The following is a 16,228-nucleotide window of genomic DNA, read 5'->3' on the forward strand; positions in this document are numbered from 1 at the left end:
TGGATGTCATTAAGGCAAACCATGCTCCGCAAGAACCATTATGGGAGAACGGAAAAGGAAAAAGAGGCAACACTCCCTTTTCCTTCTGATACGGGGGAAATCGGCCACAGACCCAGCAGTCTGTAGCATTGCTAACCTGATGTGAATGGTGCAGCATCTGAATAAAGGTATTGCTGCGTAAGGCAAGTCGATATGATAACTCATGGGATGGCAGATCACTAAATGTGTGCTTTATGGTATCATTAGTGGAGGAGTATAAGAGTGAGGCAATAGAAGGAAAAATAGCATGTAGTATTAAGCTGATACATATTATCGTGATGCACAGAAGAGATAGAAAAATCACAGTCACTATACATCTACCACGTAATATTTTACAGTATTTGCTTCTTATCTTGCTCTTTTTTTTTTTTAATGTTATTGTCCAAGATCTTATGCAAGCCAGAATACATGTTCAACCGCTTCACCACCTAGTGGACTTAATTGATCAAATGGGTTCTGACTTATTAGATCTAAGTTTAACTCCTGCTGGGGAGTCTCCTCTAGAAAAGGGGGCTCAAAGTCCAAGCAGTCAGTGTTCTTTTTGGAAAGTACAGTTATTCCCAAAGTAACGTTTGCAATGATGTATCCATCCTTTCCGTCCCTCGACTTTAACGGCGGTCCTTGTGGTTAGCAACACCAATTGCGGCGTCTTCCACCTCGGCTTAAGAGGGCTTGATCTATCAAAGTTCCGGATCAGCGATGGAGTGTCCCTTGACCTGGGTGTTGTCAGGGAAGGCGGCAGCAACCTGCGAACAACAAGAGAGTAGTGCAGACATCAAGGAAGCCAGGTAATCTGTCAGCATGTTACTATCAACATCAGTAATCTTTTAGGCATTGGAGTGCCCCACATATTTGGTGGTCTACCAAAGACCACTTCATAGGGAGATAAGCCTGTTCTAGAATGAGCTACCATTCGCATGTAAAAGAGGGCAACCGGTAGAGCTACCATCCAATCTACACCTTTGTCTGCGCAAATCTTTGCTAGTCTAATTTTCAATGTCTGATTATGTCTTTCTACAAGGCCTGCTGCTTCAGGATGTCGCACACAATGGAATTTCCAGGTATACCCTAACAGAAGGGACACCTGCTTCATTAGTACCAGGACATATTTGTAACCTCTACATCTGTTTATTTGGATATAATCCATTTGGAGCACTTCAAAAGGGTGGTCAGGTGGATGGAATCCACCTTGTTCCATCGGAATGCCTTTACCTGGATTGAATTGGCAACAGATCATACATGTTCTGACCTTTTGTTTCGCTGCTGCACGCAGGTGCTTGTTGAACCATATATTCTGTAAGCTATTTATCATTGCTTTCTCTCCTAAGTGTGCAGGACTATGTGCGGTATTCATAATCACTTGTACCATCGAATCAGGAAGAAACCATGTGGATATGCCCTTATTCATCCAACCCTGATCAGTCAGTACCCCTCCTTGTTCCGACCATTTCTTTAATTCGTCCATAGTAGCATGTGTCTGTATGTCTTGTACATCCTTGGAAGGATCCCTAACTGTCATGGCGTTGGACACTGATTGAACCTGTAACTTTGTCATGTCTAGTGGGGTCTGAGCTGTCTGTTTAGCAGTTCGGTCTGCCAGATCATTGCCTTGGGAAATGGTATCTGTGGCTCTAGTATGTGCTTTACATTTTAGGATAGCTATGGCTGTTAGTAAATGTATCGCTTCCAGAAGGGCTTGAATATGGGGGCCATGCTGTATCTTGGCCCCATGAGAGGTCAAGAAACCTCTTTCTCTCCACAGAATCGGTGTAAATGTTTACTCTCAGGTGCTTAGCTCTTATGCACGCTTGTGTCAGGGCGATGAGCTCTGCTGCTTGTGCTGACAATATGTCTATTCTTTTAGTCTCTATTATTACAGTATCAGTAGTCACTGCATATGCTGCCACTAATTCTCCCGCCCCTGTCCTCATGTATGAGCCGTCAACATATAGTGTTAGGTCAGGGTCTGGAAGTGCAACGTCTGTCAAGTCTTGTCTTGGCTTAGTCACGGTATGTATTACTTCAACATAGTCATGTGGTGAAACGCTTTCTGTACTGGAGGGCAAAAGGGTAGCGGGATTCAGTATGTTGCATCGTCTGATCTCTATGTGTGGTTGAAATAACGTTAGCTCATAGCCTGTCAGTCTAGCTACAGTCAGGTGTTGTGTTTGTGTCCGGTTCAAGAGAACCTCTACTGCGTGTGGTACTTGTACTGTCAGAGGGTGGCCCAGCACTATCGAGTCACTTTGTCTTATGGCTAAGGCCGTTGCTGCAACTGATTTTAGGCACGCAGGCAAAGCCTGTGCTACTGGGTCTAATGTACTAGAAAAATAAGCACAGGGCTTGTGTTTTCCTGCATGATCTTGTGTTAGGACAGATAGTGCTGTTCCATCCCGCTCTGTCACAAAAAGCATAAACGATTTGTTGTAATCAGGGTTTGCTAAAACTGGTGCTTGACATAAAGCTCTCTTTAATTCTTCAAATGCCACAGTGTGTTCTTGTGTCCAAGAGAGGACTTTAGTAGAAGCTGCCTCCTGTGTCGTTAACTGTATCAGGGGCTTGGCTATGTAAGCATACTGGGGAATCCACTGCCTGCAATATGAAGTGAGGCCAATGAATGCACGTACCTCCTTTTGTGTCTTGGGCTGTGAAAAACCAGAAATCAATTGAATACGTTCCGGTGCCCACAACTAATTCCCCTGAAAGATCACAATAAAACATGAGAAAAAGGGGAAAGCACCATACCTATTTCCTCGGCTTAATTTCTAAGGGGGCTAATTTCTAAGGGGCTTAATTTCTAAGGGGCTAGCGGGAAGCGAACCTCCTCAGGGGCCAGCAGAAAGCCAATATTCTCCTCCTTCCCCCCTCTTTGACAGGAGGAAATCTGAAACAGATTCCACTGCTGTCAAACACTATCAAACCCTGCGTGTAGCAACTGGGCGTAAGCAAAATTATAGGAGATGCACAGCGCAGTTGAAATTCAAGAGAAATCCCTCCAGCAAATGTACAAACTTCATTGTGTGAGCTCATAGGCTGGCCAAATGACATCTCATATGCAAATGTCCCTATTATGTGAACCTACACCAACCTGAAGTCAATATTAATGCTAGGAGGCCCTAATAGGAATGCTAAACTTCCTAAATATTTGGAAAACCAAGTTTAAGAACAGTTGTTAATGTTGATAATTAATAATTAATAATTTATCTGCTAAAGAAACCAGTCATTCTGCAATAATTTCCACCTATACAATAAACTGCATCTCTTGCCTTTCATATTCAAACGTCTCCCTTCAGAAACCCAAACCCAATAGCCTAATTTAAAAACAAGTCAACTTTTGGGGCCACCACTTACAAGAATGAGCTTACTAAAGCAAACTTTAAAAAGGAAATCCTGTCAGATATTCCCTCATTACCCTAAATACCGAGCCTCATTCGTCACTCTGGGGTGGCAGTCCTTATCTAAAACAGGCTCTTCAAGAGTTAAGATGCGATTGTACAGATCATAATTGTTCCTTAATGTCCAATTTGGAAACATATGACCGAGGCTGCCTGTCTATAAGAGAAAGGCAGTTATGTGAAAAATATTTTAGTCTTGCATAGCCTTTTTCTTTTGTTTTATTCATCCCCAATACCAATTAGACATACACTGATAACGTGTTGTCTCCTATTTTGACAGCATGATAATGGTAATATCATGTCTGTGAAATTTAGTAATTGTGAACAAGTTCCAGCCAAGCGTTGTGCAAAGATCGCCGTCGTCACGACTATCTCTGTACTGCACAGGAGAACTTTGTATTAAACGCTAAACAGACTGGTCAATACAACACAAAAACAAAACATATACAAAATACATATGCCAAGCCATCAGTATACCAAGCACAGAAAGCATAGACAAATTACGTTAACATATATAAATGAGCAGTGACGCCCAATTTCTGTACCTACAGCTCAGAGGCGAACATTCTGGCCTGCTTAATTTGTCAGGCTTATAATCAATAACTGATTTACCTGCCCTATACACCCCCATCTGACAGTGGGTCATCCCAATGATGACCAGCGGTCAGCTGAAATCACCGTGTCAAGTCTGACACACAGGATCAGCAAGAATAATCAAAAACGAAGAACACACGAACCTGTTTGTTTTTTCATAAAAATGAGCTATGCATCTTCGTCAACACAATGTACCCTAATGTCCCAGATGAAGACGCACCTCTCATCTCTCCTCACAGACTTTTAACCACCGGATCAGTCATTCAATTCAACTGGTGGCAGCATGTGGCCACAATTTAAAAATGTCCGAATTCGAAAATCGTTTTTATATAGGCATATAGCCCTTAAAATTCCAAGCAAGAGCAACATTTTACTTTCTGGCCAGAAGCAATATAACATTTGCTAAAAAATAAAACAAATCTTCTCCATAGACATTTCCTCGGGACACTGGTTTTGCACAGAATAGAACAAGGGAATCTTTCTCGACTTACATTTCTCAGCTGCCCTGTCTTATCAGAGAAGCTAAAAATAGCCCCTCAGCGCGGCTTGAGCCTGGGCTGCCAGCCATCTTTTTTTTTTCTTACTCCTGGCCCCCAAGGCTCTCCGGCTGCAGGCATTACACAGATGCGATGTCAGAGAAGCTTTCTAAGCAGCGCCTTTGTTCTGCTCCTCTCACCGGCCCCCACCTACACTGGCTACAAGGTCAGAATCTGTCTCCGATTTCTGTATCACATTCTGCTCTACACAGCCCCCACCTTCTCCTCACTCTGAAGCTGTCAAAGACAAAAAGACTACTCAATTCCATAAAAACTGCAATAATTCGCCCAATTGAAAAATTATTTTTACATACAATTTGCACTCAGGGGGTCATAATCTTACCGACTTGACCCAGCACATTGGCTCACTGGACCACCAAGAACACAAACCTGTATTCTTGAACAATTTGCAAATTCGAAATACCCACAATTCTTTTTTCAAGCTAAACTTTTCACTAATTATTTTTTCGTTAACACTTTGTACATTAGGGGTGTCATCAAATCACAGGTGTTGCTCCTTCTCTAGCTACACCCCTCTCAATTTCCTATTGACAACGTAGTCAAATGTTGGACCATGTAAACACCAGCTATGCGCTGTTCGTTTGGTGGGAGGCTCAAGAACCTTTGGGCTACTATATCATTATTATATGTATCGTGGTACTTGCGGTGGCACTCTAACTGGTCTTTCTACTGGGGCCACTCTTGCTAGGTCCTCTGAAAGGACGGGATAAATACCAGCAACGTCAGTATTTCTTTCTCTGTCAGCCTGCGCTCATTTTACCTGCTCCACTTCCTCCTGTAACATCTTTTCCTTGGCTTTTCCAGACTCCAGTCTACTTCTCTCTGCTTCGTGAAACACTTACTCTGTCCTCCTATGTGACTCCTTGCGCCAAAACTCAATGGCATCCTTCCGAGCTGGTCTACATTTTCTCTTTCATAAGAGTGTTTCGTTGTCTGTCTACTTGTTCTGCTTTTACTCGGATACCTTCCTCAACTAATACGTTTTCTCGGGCTTTGTCTGAATCCACCCTACTTTTCTCTTCTTTTCTGAGCGCTTTCTCTGTGCGTCTATGCAATTCTTTACGCCATAATTCAATGGCATTTTTCTGTGACTGTCTGGCTTTCTTTTTCCATAATGCTACTTCTACTTTCATGATACAATCTGCATCCCATGTCCCAACAGCGAGCCATCTCTCATTCTCTGCTAAATCCTTGGTGTAGTCCACCCACAAATCGAGATATAATACGGCATCTAGGCCATGTTTATGATACATAAAGTACCCTGGAGTGTCCCTAGGTGGAATGGGAACGGCTTCCTCGAGTATTCCTTTTCTAGTTTTTATCTGTCTTAATTTTGAGAATAACGGCATCTTAAACCTTGCTACTTGATTCTTACTCGGACTTGAACACAATTAATACAATAAACACAGTAATGAAGATCGAACGATCACTCATACCACGACATTTAAAACACATTAAAACATTTTAAAATGAACAACGATAATTAGAATAAAACTAGCTAACTGCATAATACTAGATGTACTGCTAAACAGTACAGATACACTGCTAAAACAGTGCAGACCAGGTCTGTGTACCCAAACCCGTCTTGACCGGCACAAACCAATGTGCACGTCTAGATGCGTCCCCAGCAACGGTACTCACCGGGAAGCACGGAACGGAACAGAAGGCCTCGGAAACTCTGGACTGGACTAGACCAGACTGGACTCGACTCGACTCGTGACGTGGATACTTCGGAACTTCGGAATCTGGTGGGCCTCTGTATACCTCGGACACAGCTCTCTCGCAGGTGGGCTCTGGGTAGGACAATCTGCGTTCCTCACCGCCTCGTCTGGATGCCTGGTCGCAGTCCGTCCCCTTCGTTGGCCTGAGGGAGTTGGCGGGAAGACCCGCGACGTGCGCGCTTGAAGTCCGTCACGGCTATGGAAGGGGGCAAAACTGGACCGTCATCTCCGGCGTGTGGGGAAAGAGATTGAACTGTTCGGGCGCCATTATGTCGTAAATAAAATATTACGCTCTCAGAATTTCAGTATTTTAATAAGATCATGCATAAAGCAAGAGGCTGAGTCTGTGGTATCAGGTTCAAAAAGGGCTTTATTCCAATAACTCGAGTCAAAGGGAGAATATTACCATCACCACAAGGGATCTGGAATGGACTCAAAAGTATTCTCAATATTCTCAAAACATTATTCACAGAGTACAGTATATATACATTTCTCAATTGTACGTAAGCAAAAGAGCAAGAGAGAATGAGATAAGAGCATGTGGGCGTGTAAGTAGGCGTGAAGGTGGGCGTCCATGTGGGCGTCCACTTGATGATAATAGGTAATTTGTCATAGGTGGGTGGATACCTGGAGGGGGTTGCGTGATCAGCTGGAACTTTACTGGAACTTTGCCTTACTTGTGCTCAACTCGAGCATGACGTGTAACTGACGTGGGGAGGGTTGCTATGCAACCGGACAAGTCTGGAAGTGAGGCCTTCAGTGTCAGGACGACCAGCACATCTTGTTTTATCTGATATCTGATGTCTGGAGCAGGGACTGATTTGTGACATAGGTTGCTCATCACCAAAAGCCGATGTGGCATCTATTTCTTCATTTACTTCATTTACTGCAGAGGTCTTGCACGGGGGCTATGGGCTTTTCACTGACGTGAGCTTTGTAATCACACAAAAAGAGACAGAAAGGCTAGGCTTTCTCCTTTGCAGATGGGTCATGTTTAAATTCCTCCTTCTCCAGGCAGGAATGTATTTCTCGAGGAGCGGAGCAGATAACTTGAAGGCTGAATACAGTCTTGGCAGGCAACAGGCCGGGCTAGGCACCGTTAGCCGCGCAGGAAGTAAGACAAAGGTCATTGATACAGATGCAGGTCCAGGCTGGAGCATTCAGAGGCAGAAGGCAGGAAAAGGCTTGATGGCAGAATTCAGGGCCTAACTTGCCAGAGCTGAAAAACGTGAAAAGTACACCATATAAAGACAGTGGCAAGGCATACTTAGGAACGGAATATTCGACCCATTCAGGGCGGATCTGAAAGAGGACATGTTGACGTTGGACACAATTGTATTTGCGTCTTCATAGCTTGAAGTGGAGGGAACATACATGTACTTGTAGCATGTACATGGAGCCGTTGGGGTCTAAGATAGGGGACACAATTGATCATAAAAATTCATATTTCCTCACATTGGCAGGCAGCCTCACTGTCCAGCAGCAAACTGACTGCAGAAAACTTCTCAGCCAGTTTAGACATATGCTTTCTTTGACTCCAAGTCAGACCACCTGGTGCACTCATGAAGTGGACACTGGGGACAGTCTGCCTGTGAAGAATAAGATCTACAGGCAACCTTATCATGTCAGGGACTGTATAAGGACAGAAGTCCAAAAGATGTTGGATTTGGGAGTCTTTGAACCCTCAGATAGCCCTTGGGCTAGTCCAGTAGTCCTGGTACCTAAACCTCACACCAAAGATGGCAAGAGAGAGATGAGGTTTTGTGTGGATTACAGGGGTCTCAATGCAGTCACTAGGACTGATGCACATCCCATCCCAAGTGCAGATGAGCTAATAGATACTTTTGCCTCAGCCAAGTTTCTATGCACATTTGACTTGACAGCTGGCTACTGGCAGATCAGACTAGCTGATGGTGCAAATCCAAAGACAGCATTTTCTACCCCTAGTGGGCACTATCAATGTGTGGTAAAGCCCTTTGGTTTGAAGAATGCACCTGCCACTTTCCAATGGTTGGTGAATCAAGTCCTTGTAGGCCTGGAAGACTATAGTGCAGCATATCTAGATGATATTGTTGTCTTTAGCTCCACCTGGGAGGATCACCTGGTCCACCTGAGGAATGTTTTGGAGGCCCTGCAAAAAGCAGGCCTAACTATCAAGGCTACTAAGTGCCAGATAGGGCAGAGTGAGGTTGTGTACCTGGGCCACCTTGTAGGTGGAGGCCAGGTTCAACCATTGTAGAGCAAAATCCAGACCATAATGGACTGGGTTGCTCCAACTACCCAGACTCAGGTGAGAGCCTTCTTAGGCCTGACTGGGTACTACGGAAGATTTGTCAAGGGGTATGGATCAATAGTGAACCCCTAAATGACTTAACCTCTAAGAAAATGTCCAAAATGTTTCAGTGGACAGTTAGCTGTCAAAAGGCATTTTATGACCTGAAGCAGGCCATGTACACTGCTCCGATTCTGCAAAGTCCTGACTACTCCAAAAAGTTCATTGTCCAAACAGATGCATCTGAGTTGGGAGTAGGGGCTGTACTGTCACAGTTGAATGATGAAGGTCAGGATCAACCAGTAGCTTTCATACGCAGAAGGTTGACCCCCGAGAGAAACGTTTGTCAACCATTGAGAGGGAGGCCTTTGCTGTGGTTTGGGCTCTGAAGAAGTTGAGTCCATACTTGTTTGGTACTCACTTCATTGTTCAGACAGACCATAAGCCCCTCTTATGGCTAAAACAAATGAAGGGTGAAAACCCCAAACTTCTCAGGTGGTCCATTTTCCTACAGAGGATGGACTATACAGTGGAACATAGACCTGGGAGTAACCATGCCAATGCAGATAGACTCTCCAGATATTTCCACTTAGAACATGAAGACTCAACTGGTCAAGGTTAGTTTAATGTCCCTGCGTTTGGGGGGGTTGTGTAGGAGAGTAGGATCTGCTTCACATGTTTACCCCCACTTTTTGCTGGTGTTTCACAGTTTTTCGACTTAAGTATGGCTGGGACCCTGCTATTCAGGGCCCCAGCCTGGCTGCTTCCTCTCTAAATTGATTGCATGTACTTTAGGTACACTCCAGATTGGATTCTGGTGTACCCTTGTGAGTCCCTAGTATATGGTAAACTATGTACCCAGGGCATAGGTACCCCAGAGGCCTACCAGGGGCTGAAGCATGTATTGTGCCACCCCTGAAAAGCCCTTCAAAATGACACCACAGGACTGCTACTGCAGCCTGGGTAAGGTGGTGCATGCACCCCTTACTGAGGTATAGGTTCACTATACCTCACCTATCACTGCACATAGTAGCCTATCAGTCACCCCTATGGCAGGCCTTATCAATCCTGAAGGCAGGGTGCTTGGTTATATGTGAGAGGGTGCCCAGGCATGAGCTGAGCCCCTCTGCAGCCTTCGGAATCTCTTCTCCGGGGTTGTCAGTGGTGCAGCCTGACCATATACTCTTAAGTGCATTATATATTAAACAGTTAATGCTAACTTTGGACTGGCTGCACGGAAATATGTTGTGTTTGGTGTCAAACACTTTGGAATCATGCCCCCACATCAGTTCTTGATGTGTGGATATGATCCCACCCTTCTAGAGGGAGAGACATGGCAGTACTGGTATACCCGGTAGAAATCTAATAGAGCCCTGGCATCACAAAATGGATGCAGCAGCCACTGACACAGGCCTCCTGCTGCTGACTGACACTCTGGCAGGGGAGGCCTGGACAATAAGTTTCCTGTCATAGGGAGCTGTGACCACCTCCCAGAGAGGATGATGTGTATTGGGGCTGGGTGGGAGCACTCTCACAGTGCCTTGAAGTCCTGCACTGGGGGCACATTTGGTGTCCTTTTGCATAGTCCAGCTCAAACCGGTTCAGGGGCTTCCAGCCCCTGCTGTGGCGTGAAACTGGACAAAGGAAATGGGTGTAGCCACCCCTCTTTCCAAACCCTCCCATAGGTGGGTCCCCAGAGATAGCCCAACCCCTTCCTTAGGCATAAGTAAGGAACCTCTGTAACCAGATCTTTATATATCCCTGGACGAAACTCTGAAGCTGAATCCTGGAACTTTGATGTTCTACTAAAGACTAGAGGACTGAAGAAATCTCCCTTGGGGTCAAGGAGTGACTCCCCTGCTTGGCAGGAACCAACATAGCATTTTGCTGGTCTGCATCTCCGAAGTTTCCACCGGACTCCAAAGTAATTGCAGCCTAGGAAGAGAATTTCCACATATCTCAGAGGCCAACCCGAGTCCCCAGCAAAGCTGTGACCCGCAGCCCTCGTGAGTAGCGTGGAACCGGAACTCCTGGTCACCGTGCACTTTTGCAAGTGCATTGACTTCTCGACATCTCTTGAAGTCGTGCTTAGGTTGACTTGTAGCCCCCACCTCAAGCAGAGAATCCACTGAAGATTGTTGGGCTAGACACCCAGAGTGACACGTGGGCCACCAGTTTGTGTTTCCTCTCGAGGTCCCTTCGCGGTCCCTGGTCCATCGACTGGTGGGTCCCTGAGGGGGTAACTTTGATTTTCCTTGGGCTTCCCTTGTTGCTCCAGACGTGCCCCAACTTCCAACCAAGTGGTGAGTCCCTCAGACCTTGCTGGTCTGCACCGAAGCATCTTTCTCTTTCCTGCATGGGTTGCTGTTGCCAAGGCTTGTTGTGTCCAATCCGGGCACCGATGCTGCAGCACTGGACATCCTTTGTGGGACAGCTCGAATCCAGCTCCTGGTCATCCTCGATGCCCCCTGGTCCTCGTGGCTGAAGAGTCAAACTTCACCTTCTTCACCTGAAATCACCCGACATCGGTGGGCATCCGCCTATCGTCCTCCTGGTCACTGGCAAGTGACCCAGACTCTGTCCCCTCTGCTTTCAGCTTCTTCTCAACTTTGATCCAAGCTTGGATATCTTCAAACACTTCGCATCTTCCCGGCAGCAGCACTTCTTTGCCAGCTCCCATTGAAATCGACGACGTGACCCGACACCATTTGACACCTATGCACCCGGCTTCCCTGGGTGAGGTAACATGAGTACTCCAGTGCTCCCGTGGGTATTGACCCAGAGAACTCTTTAAATCCCAAAGGGTTTGGTCCTGACTCATTTCTAAGTATCCCTAATCTTTAAAAATCTAACCGTGACTTCCCCCATGGAAACTAAAGGGAGCTCGCGGATGTGTTCTCACACTGCACACAGCCCCCCTGGGTCCCCTGGGTCACTACCTTGGGTGGTTCCTTGGGGTCCCATCAATTCTACAGGCTCTAGGCCTTGTGTCTAGTTAAGTCGTGGTTCTTATACCACTATTTTAGTATATGGTTTGGCTCGCCCCTAGGGCCTGCCGTGTATTTGTGCTATTTTACTGTCATATTTGAAGTGTATCTTATGTGTTTTGACCTCTAGCCTCATAAAGAGACTAGGAGGGTGTGTTTAGAAATAAATACATATATTTTATATATATACCTGGCGTGGTTGTCTTTAATTTAGCCATTCAAGAGATTATAGACTGGTAAAACAAGCTACTTTACATTCCTTCAAGACTTAGCCTGAAGGCTGCTCTCCATAGCTACCACTAGGATAGCTTTCAATAAAGGTTGTCTTTAACCTATTACCAATAAGGGGTTGTTTGGACTGGAACAGGGTGACCACTATAATTACTGGACAGCATATACCAGGCCAACTTCTCACATTGCTAACCAGGTACCAGTGCATGGTCTCAACACTAAAATAGGATATATTTCTCATTGGCACAGTTAACTTATCTTTAGGTCCTTAGTATATGATACAAAATGTACCAAGGGCCCATAAGTTAAATGTCACTAGTGGACTGAAGCACACATTGTGTGCCCACTAAAGTGATAAATCAAAACATGACTGCAGGCCTGCCACAAGCAACATTGATGTGCAGGTTTAAACTGCAAAGGTGACCTGCCAAAATAGTCTATTTAGACAGGCCTGCACCCTCCTTTTAAATAGTAATAAGTCAACTCTAAGTAGGCTTTGGTAAACGTTAACTTGCCTAAAACACCTTAAAACAAATTTTTGTCTGAGCTTCCAACTGTCACCTAGGATCTGTATAGCTGCTTGATGAGGTGTGAGCTAGCTGCCAGAGCTGAGACAAGGGCCTTGGGCGTAGGGTGGTGTAGGGACCCTGCTTGTGTGTTCTATTGGAGTGAGCCCTAACCCCCAAGTGGTGTCCCCCATGTCCTGGACCCATGGTACTTTCCTCATCCCTAAACTGCAAGAATTGGGACTTAGAATAATTTTGCTAAATTTACGCTTGGAGAACCAATAGAGACCATGGTTGCCATCAAAGGTACAGCCGTCGATGTCGAACTGCCGGTCAGCCTCAACTTACTGGCTCACATGGCAGAAGGAAATCTGACTTCCAGAAAAGTTTCTAAGTCTGAACGTAGAAGGCTTCACTGGAACCAGCAATCAGGAGCATTCGATATGAGTTGAGTCCTTCCTGGGTGCAGACTTCACACCTTGCCCACCCTGAGCTTTCCCGCTTTTATCAGCGACCAATTTCGGAACCCCACTCTTCAGCGTCTCACAATCATCGAGCCCTCCTTCAGGTACAGATGGCAGCGTATCACTCTGACAACTCGTCATCACCCTTTTTTCTCTATAAAAGAATCTATGTAAGAAGGTAAACTTTTCCACCAGAACAAATATGGTGCTTGTATCTGACACGCACTCCATCGCAGTCAGTCTTAACTTTTGACTTTGATCTGGTCTAGATTGACCAGTTGCCCATGGTTGGCGCTTTGTGGAACTTTTTTCTTTTTTAAAATGTATAAATTCATATCTCTGGTTCCCTCTTATTGGATTTTCTGTGTCATTTATGTTCTTTAAAATAATTTCTATTTGTTGTAAATTGGAGCAACATTTTTATTGTGTTGTGTTCTTGAGTTTTTATCTGTTTTGGTATTTCTAAATACTTTACACATTTCTTAGGCTACACCTGTCTTCTCTGTGCCATAGCTACTATGGATTGAGCTCACTTTTAAATTACTGAAAACTTAATTGGATCTGACAAGAATAGGGACAGTATTACTTGTGTTGGACTACCATCCACCTCAACTGATATTCCACTTTCTCACAGTACTGTTTTTTTAATATTACTTAAAAATGCATGTTAATTAAATATTTGTAATTGGTATTTACTTTTTAAAGGGTTAGGGCAATCACTACATCTTAATTTAGGGTTGTGGGGTTAGCCAGGCAATTGACTGGATAGTTTGAAGGTAAATGACATAATTAAAATGATGATAAATGATAAATAATTTCAATATTCTTATTTCTTGTTTAACTATTTTTCTTCTGTCAAAACATTTTAAAATATTTTTTTCTGAACTAATATTTTATTTAGTTTTTTGTGGCAAATGCTGTGTACTGGGAAGTAGTTAGCCTTTGATATTTGTAAAGTTTATACAAATTATTGTTGCTTGCTTCATATCTTAAAAATGTACTGTTTACCTCTTTTAATATTTTTAATTTTTGTGCGCCTGGAGTATGTTTTGAGAATAAGTGGGTAGTGTTTCTATCTAGAAATAGTTTAATTATAATGAAATAAAAATATCTTTATCATAAACCATTGTATTACTGTTTGTTTGTGCCTGTGTGTTATGTTGAAGACAGTTCAGGGATACGGTTTTTTGAATTTTTATTTATTTATAAAAAGATTGTGCAGTTCCAATATATTCATTATGTTTGAGATTTATCTTAACTTAGAAATTCTAATATATTTAAGATTTATAAATGTTATATTTGCATGGATTAATTCGTTTTGATGTTTATTTATTCTATTGATGTGTTTTTAAGCCCCCTCTAAATTCACATTTCACCATCTTTATTAGACAACATGTAGAGTAATAAATCTGATCCTTTCAATGTAGGGACCTTTATGAAAGCTGTTTAGACAGGAGTTACTAAAGTAAATGTGCACTCTCCTCCCACCCCCTTCCCCCCAATGTATTAACATTCACCAAGATTGTTAGATTGGAGTTATAGTGCTAATATGTTCAGGATTTTTAATCTTTCCATTTACATGTAGAAATAATTACTTTACTTCAGCATGCTTTATTAGGAAACCCCATAGTACCCACTGCTGGTTACACTGGAGTTAGAATCAATGTCAACTGGCTCCTCAATGTATGCAATTTCTTCATTGGTTTTAGAGGATAGTTAGAATAGAACATATGTTCACTTCTCCTAAAGTATGCACTGTTTACAAATAATGTTAGATTGGAGTTTGAAAAGGAAGCCTGATATACAGTAAGTCTGACCCCTAATGTATGCACTTTCCTAATGTCTGTTAAATTGGAGCTTAAATACCTCCCAATACCTCCAATGTATGTGTGCACTAGCCCAATGATTGTTGGATTGCATTTAGAATTGTAAATCAGACCCTTGCGATGTATGATTGTTGACCAATGTTTGTTAGCTGTTTTGTTAGATTGTAGTTAGAGAATTAAATCCACTCACTTAATTTATGCATGTTTCTCAATGTTTTAGACTTGAGTTAGTGTTGTAAATATGACCCTGTCCCTTCCATCTGCAGTGTATACACTTCCCAAATTTTTCGTAGACTGGAGTTATAACAGTAAATACGTTGATCACAAAATATTATGCTCCAGTAATATAAATGAAGCTCAATGCTAAGATAGAAAAATAACCTTTCAAGCTTAGATTGTCAGCACTCTCTCAGTAAATAAACAAACATGATGCTAATATACAAATAAAGGTATAACATTCATTATTTTAACTTCTTTTGGCAAACTAACTATGGTTTAAGAAAAGTGCCTTGTTGTTTTAGGAAAAGAATAAAAGTGTAATTTTCTTTCTTATTAGAAATGGCGATTTATAATAACTGGAATCACAGTGGCAACGGCACGAGGAAGTGAACACTCACACTGATAACAGATGTGCAGTGTAATAAATACTAAAATGCAAAGCAAAAGGTCTATTCAGTCAACTATACCATGTTGGAACACATTCATGAGGTTAATAACGAAGATAAATTATATGAGCTATATAAAATTTGTTCAAATTAAACAAGGATGCATCATTACTACATTAATTTTAATGACTTCCTTAAACCTAAAAATTACAGTAATTTAGTGTCAGAGCACATTAAACCGCAGTTTGAAGTAATGTACAACATTTTGCTGTACTGTCTTGCCAGAAACATCGTGTCTGAAAGAGAAATAACAGATTTAATGTGTCACAGTTTTATTGTTGGATTGCAGTAGTTGTGTATCTGCCTTTGATTTGTTTTATTAGTTTTTTGCTTTTTAAGTTGCACACGGGACAAACAAACTGAAACATAAACATTTAAATTACAATAAAAACAACAGGAATAGCCCCACAACAACAGTAACAACAACAACAACATCTACAGCACTCTGACAGTCATAACCTAATGGCAACCACATAGCAGATATTTCCCCCAAAAAAGATCACAATGCTTATAAACATCATAGCCACAGCCAGGAAACAGTGAGCAGAAGACTCAGCATGGAGAAGAATGCCTGGTAAATAGTACATTCTTGCGTTGTTAATATAAATGCATTTCAATATTGAATTTCAAAGCCACTATGAAATTCTGTATTACACCAATGCTTTGGAACTGTTTTCAGTGTGGCGACTATTCTAATTTTAAATTGAGCATCCCAAAACTGGAAGTTGGTACTTCGCAAGAGGTTTCTCCAAAAGGCAAGAAAATATCTGTGGAAAAAAACATGTTTTAATTATGAATTTACTCATGCTTAGCTGCTAAATATATATGCATAGGCACGGCTGCTTATGATTAAGTAAACAAAGGAGTAACCCTACTATTGTAAAAGCAACACTTCATTGTTGTGATTCATGCCCTTAGTGAGTACAGATAAGCAGGGCAATGTTATTACTAGAAGATCCAGTTACCTTTTC

This window comes from Triturus cristatus, chromosome 2_2 (genome assembly GCF_964204655.1).
Source record: "Triturus cristatus chromosome 2_2, aTriCri1.1, whole genome shotgun sequence".
NCBI classification, from domain to species: domain Eukaryota; kingdom Metazoa; phylum Chordata; class Amphibia; order Caudata; family Salamandridae; genus Triturus; species Triturus cristatus.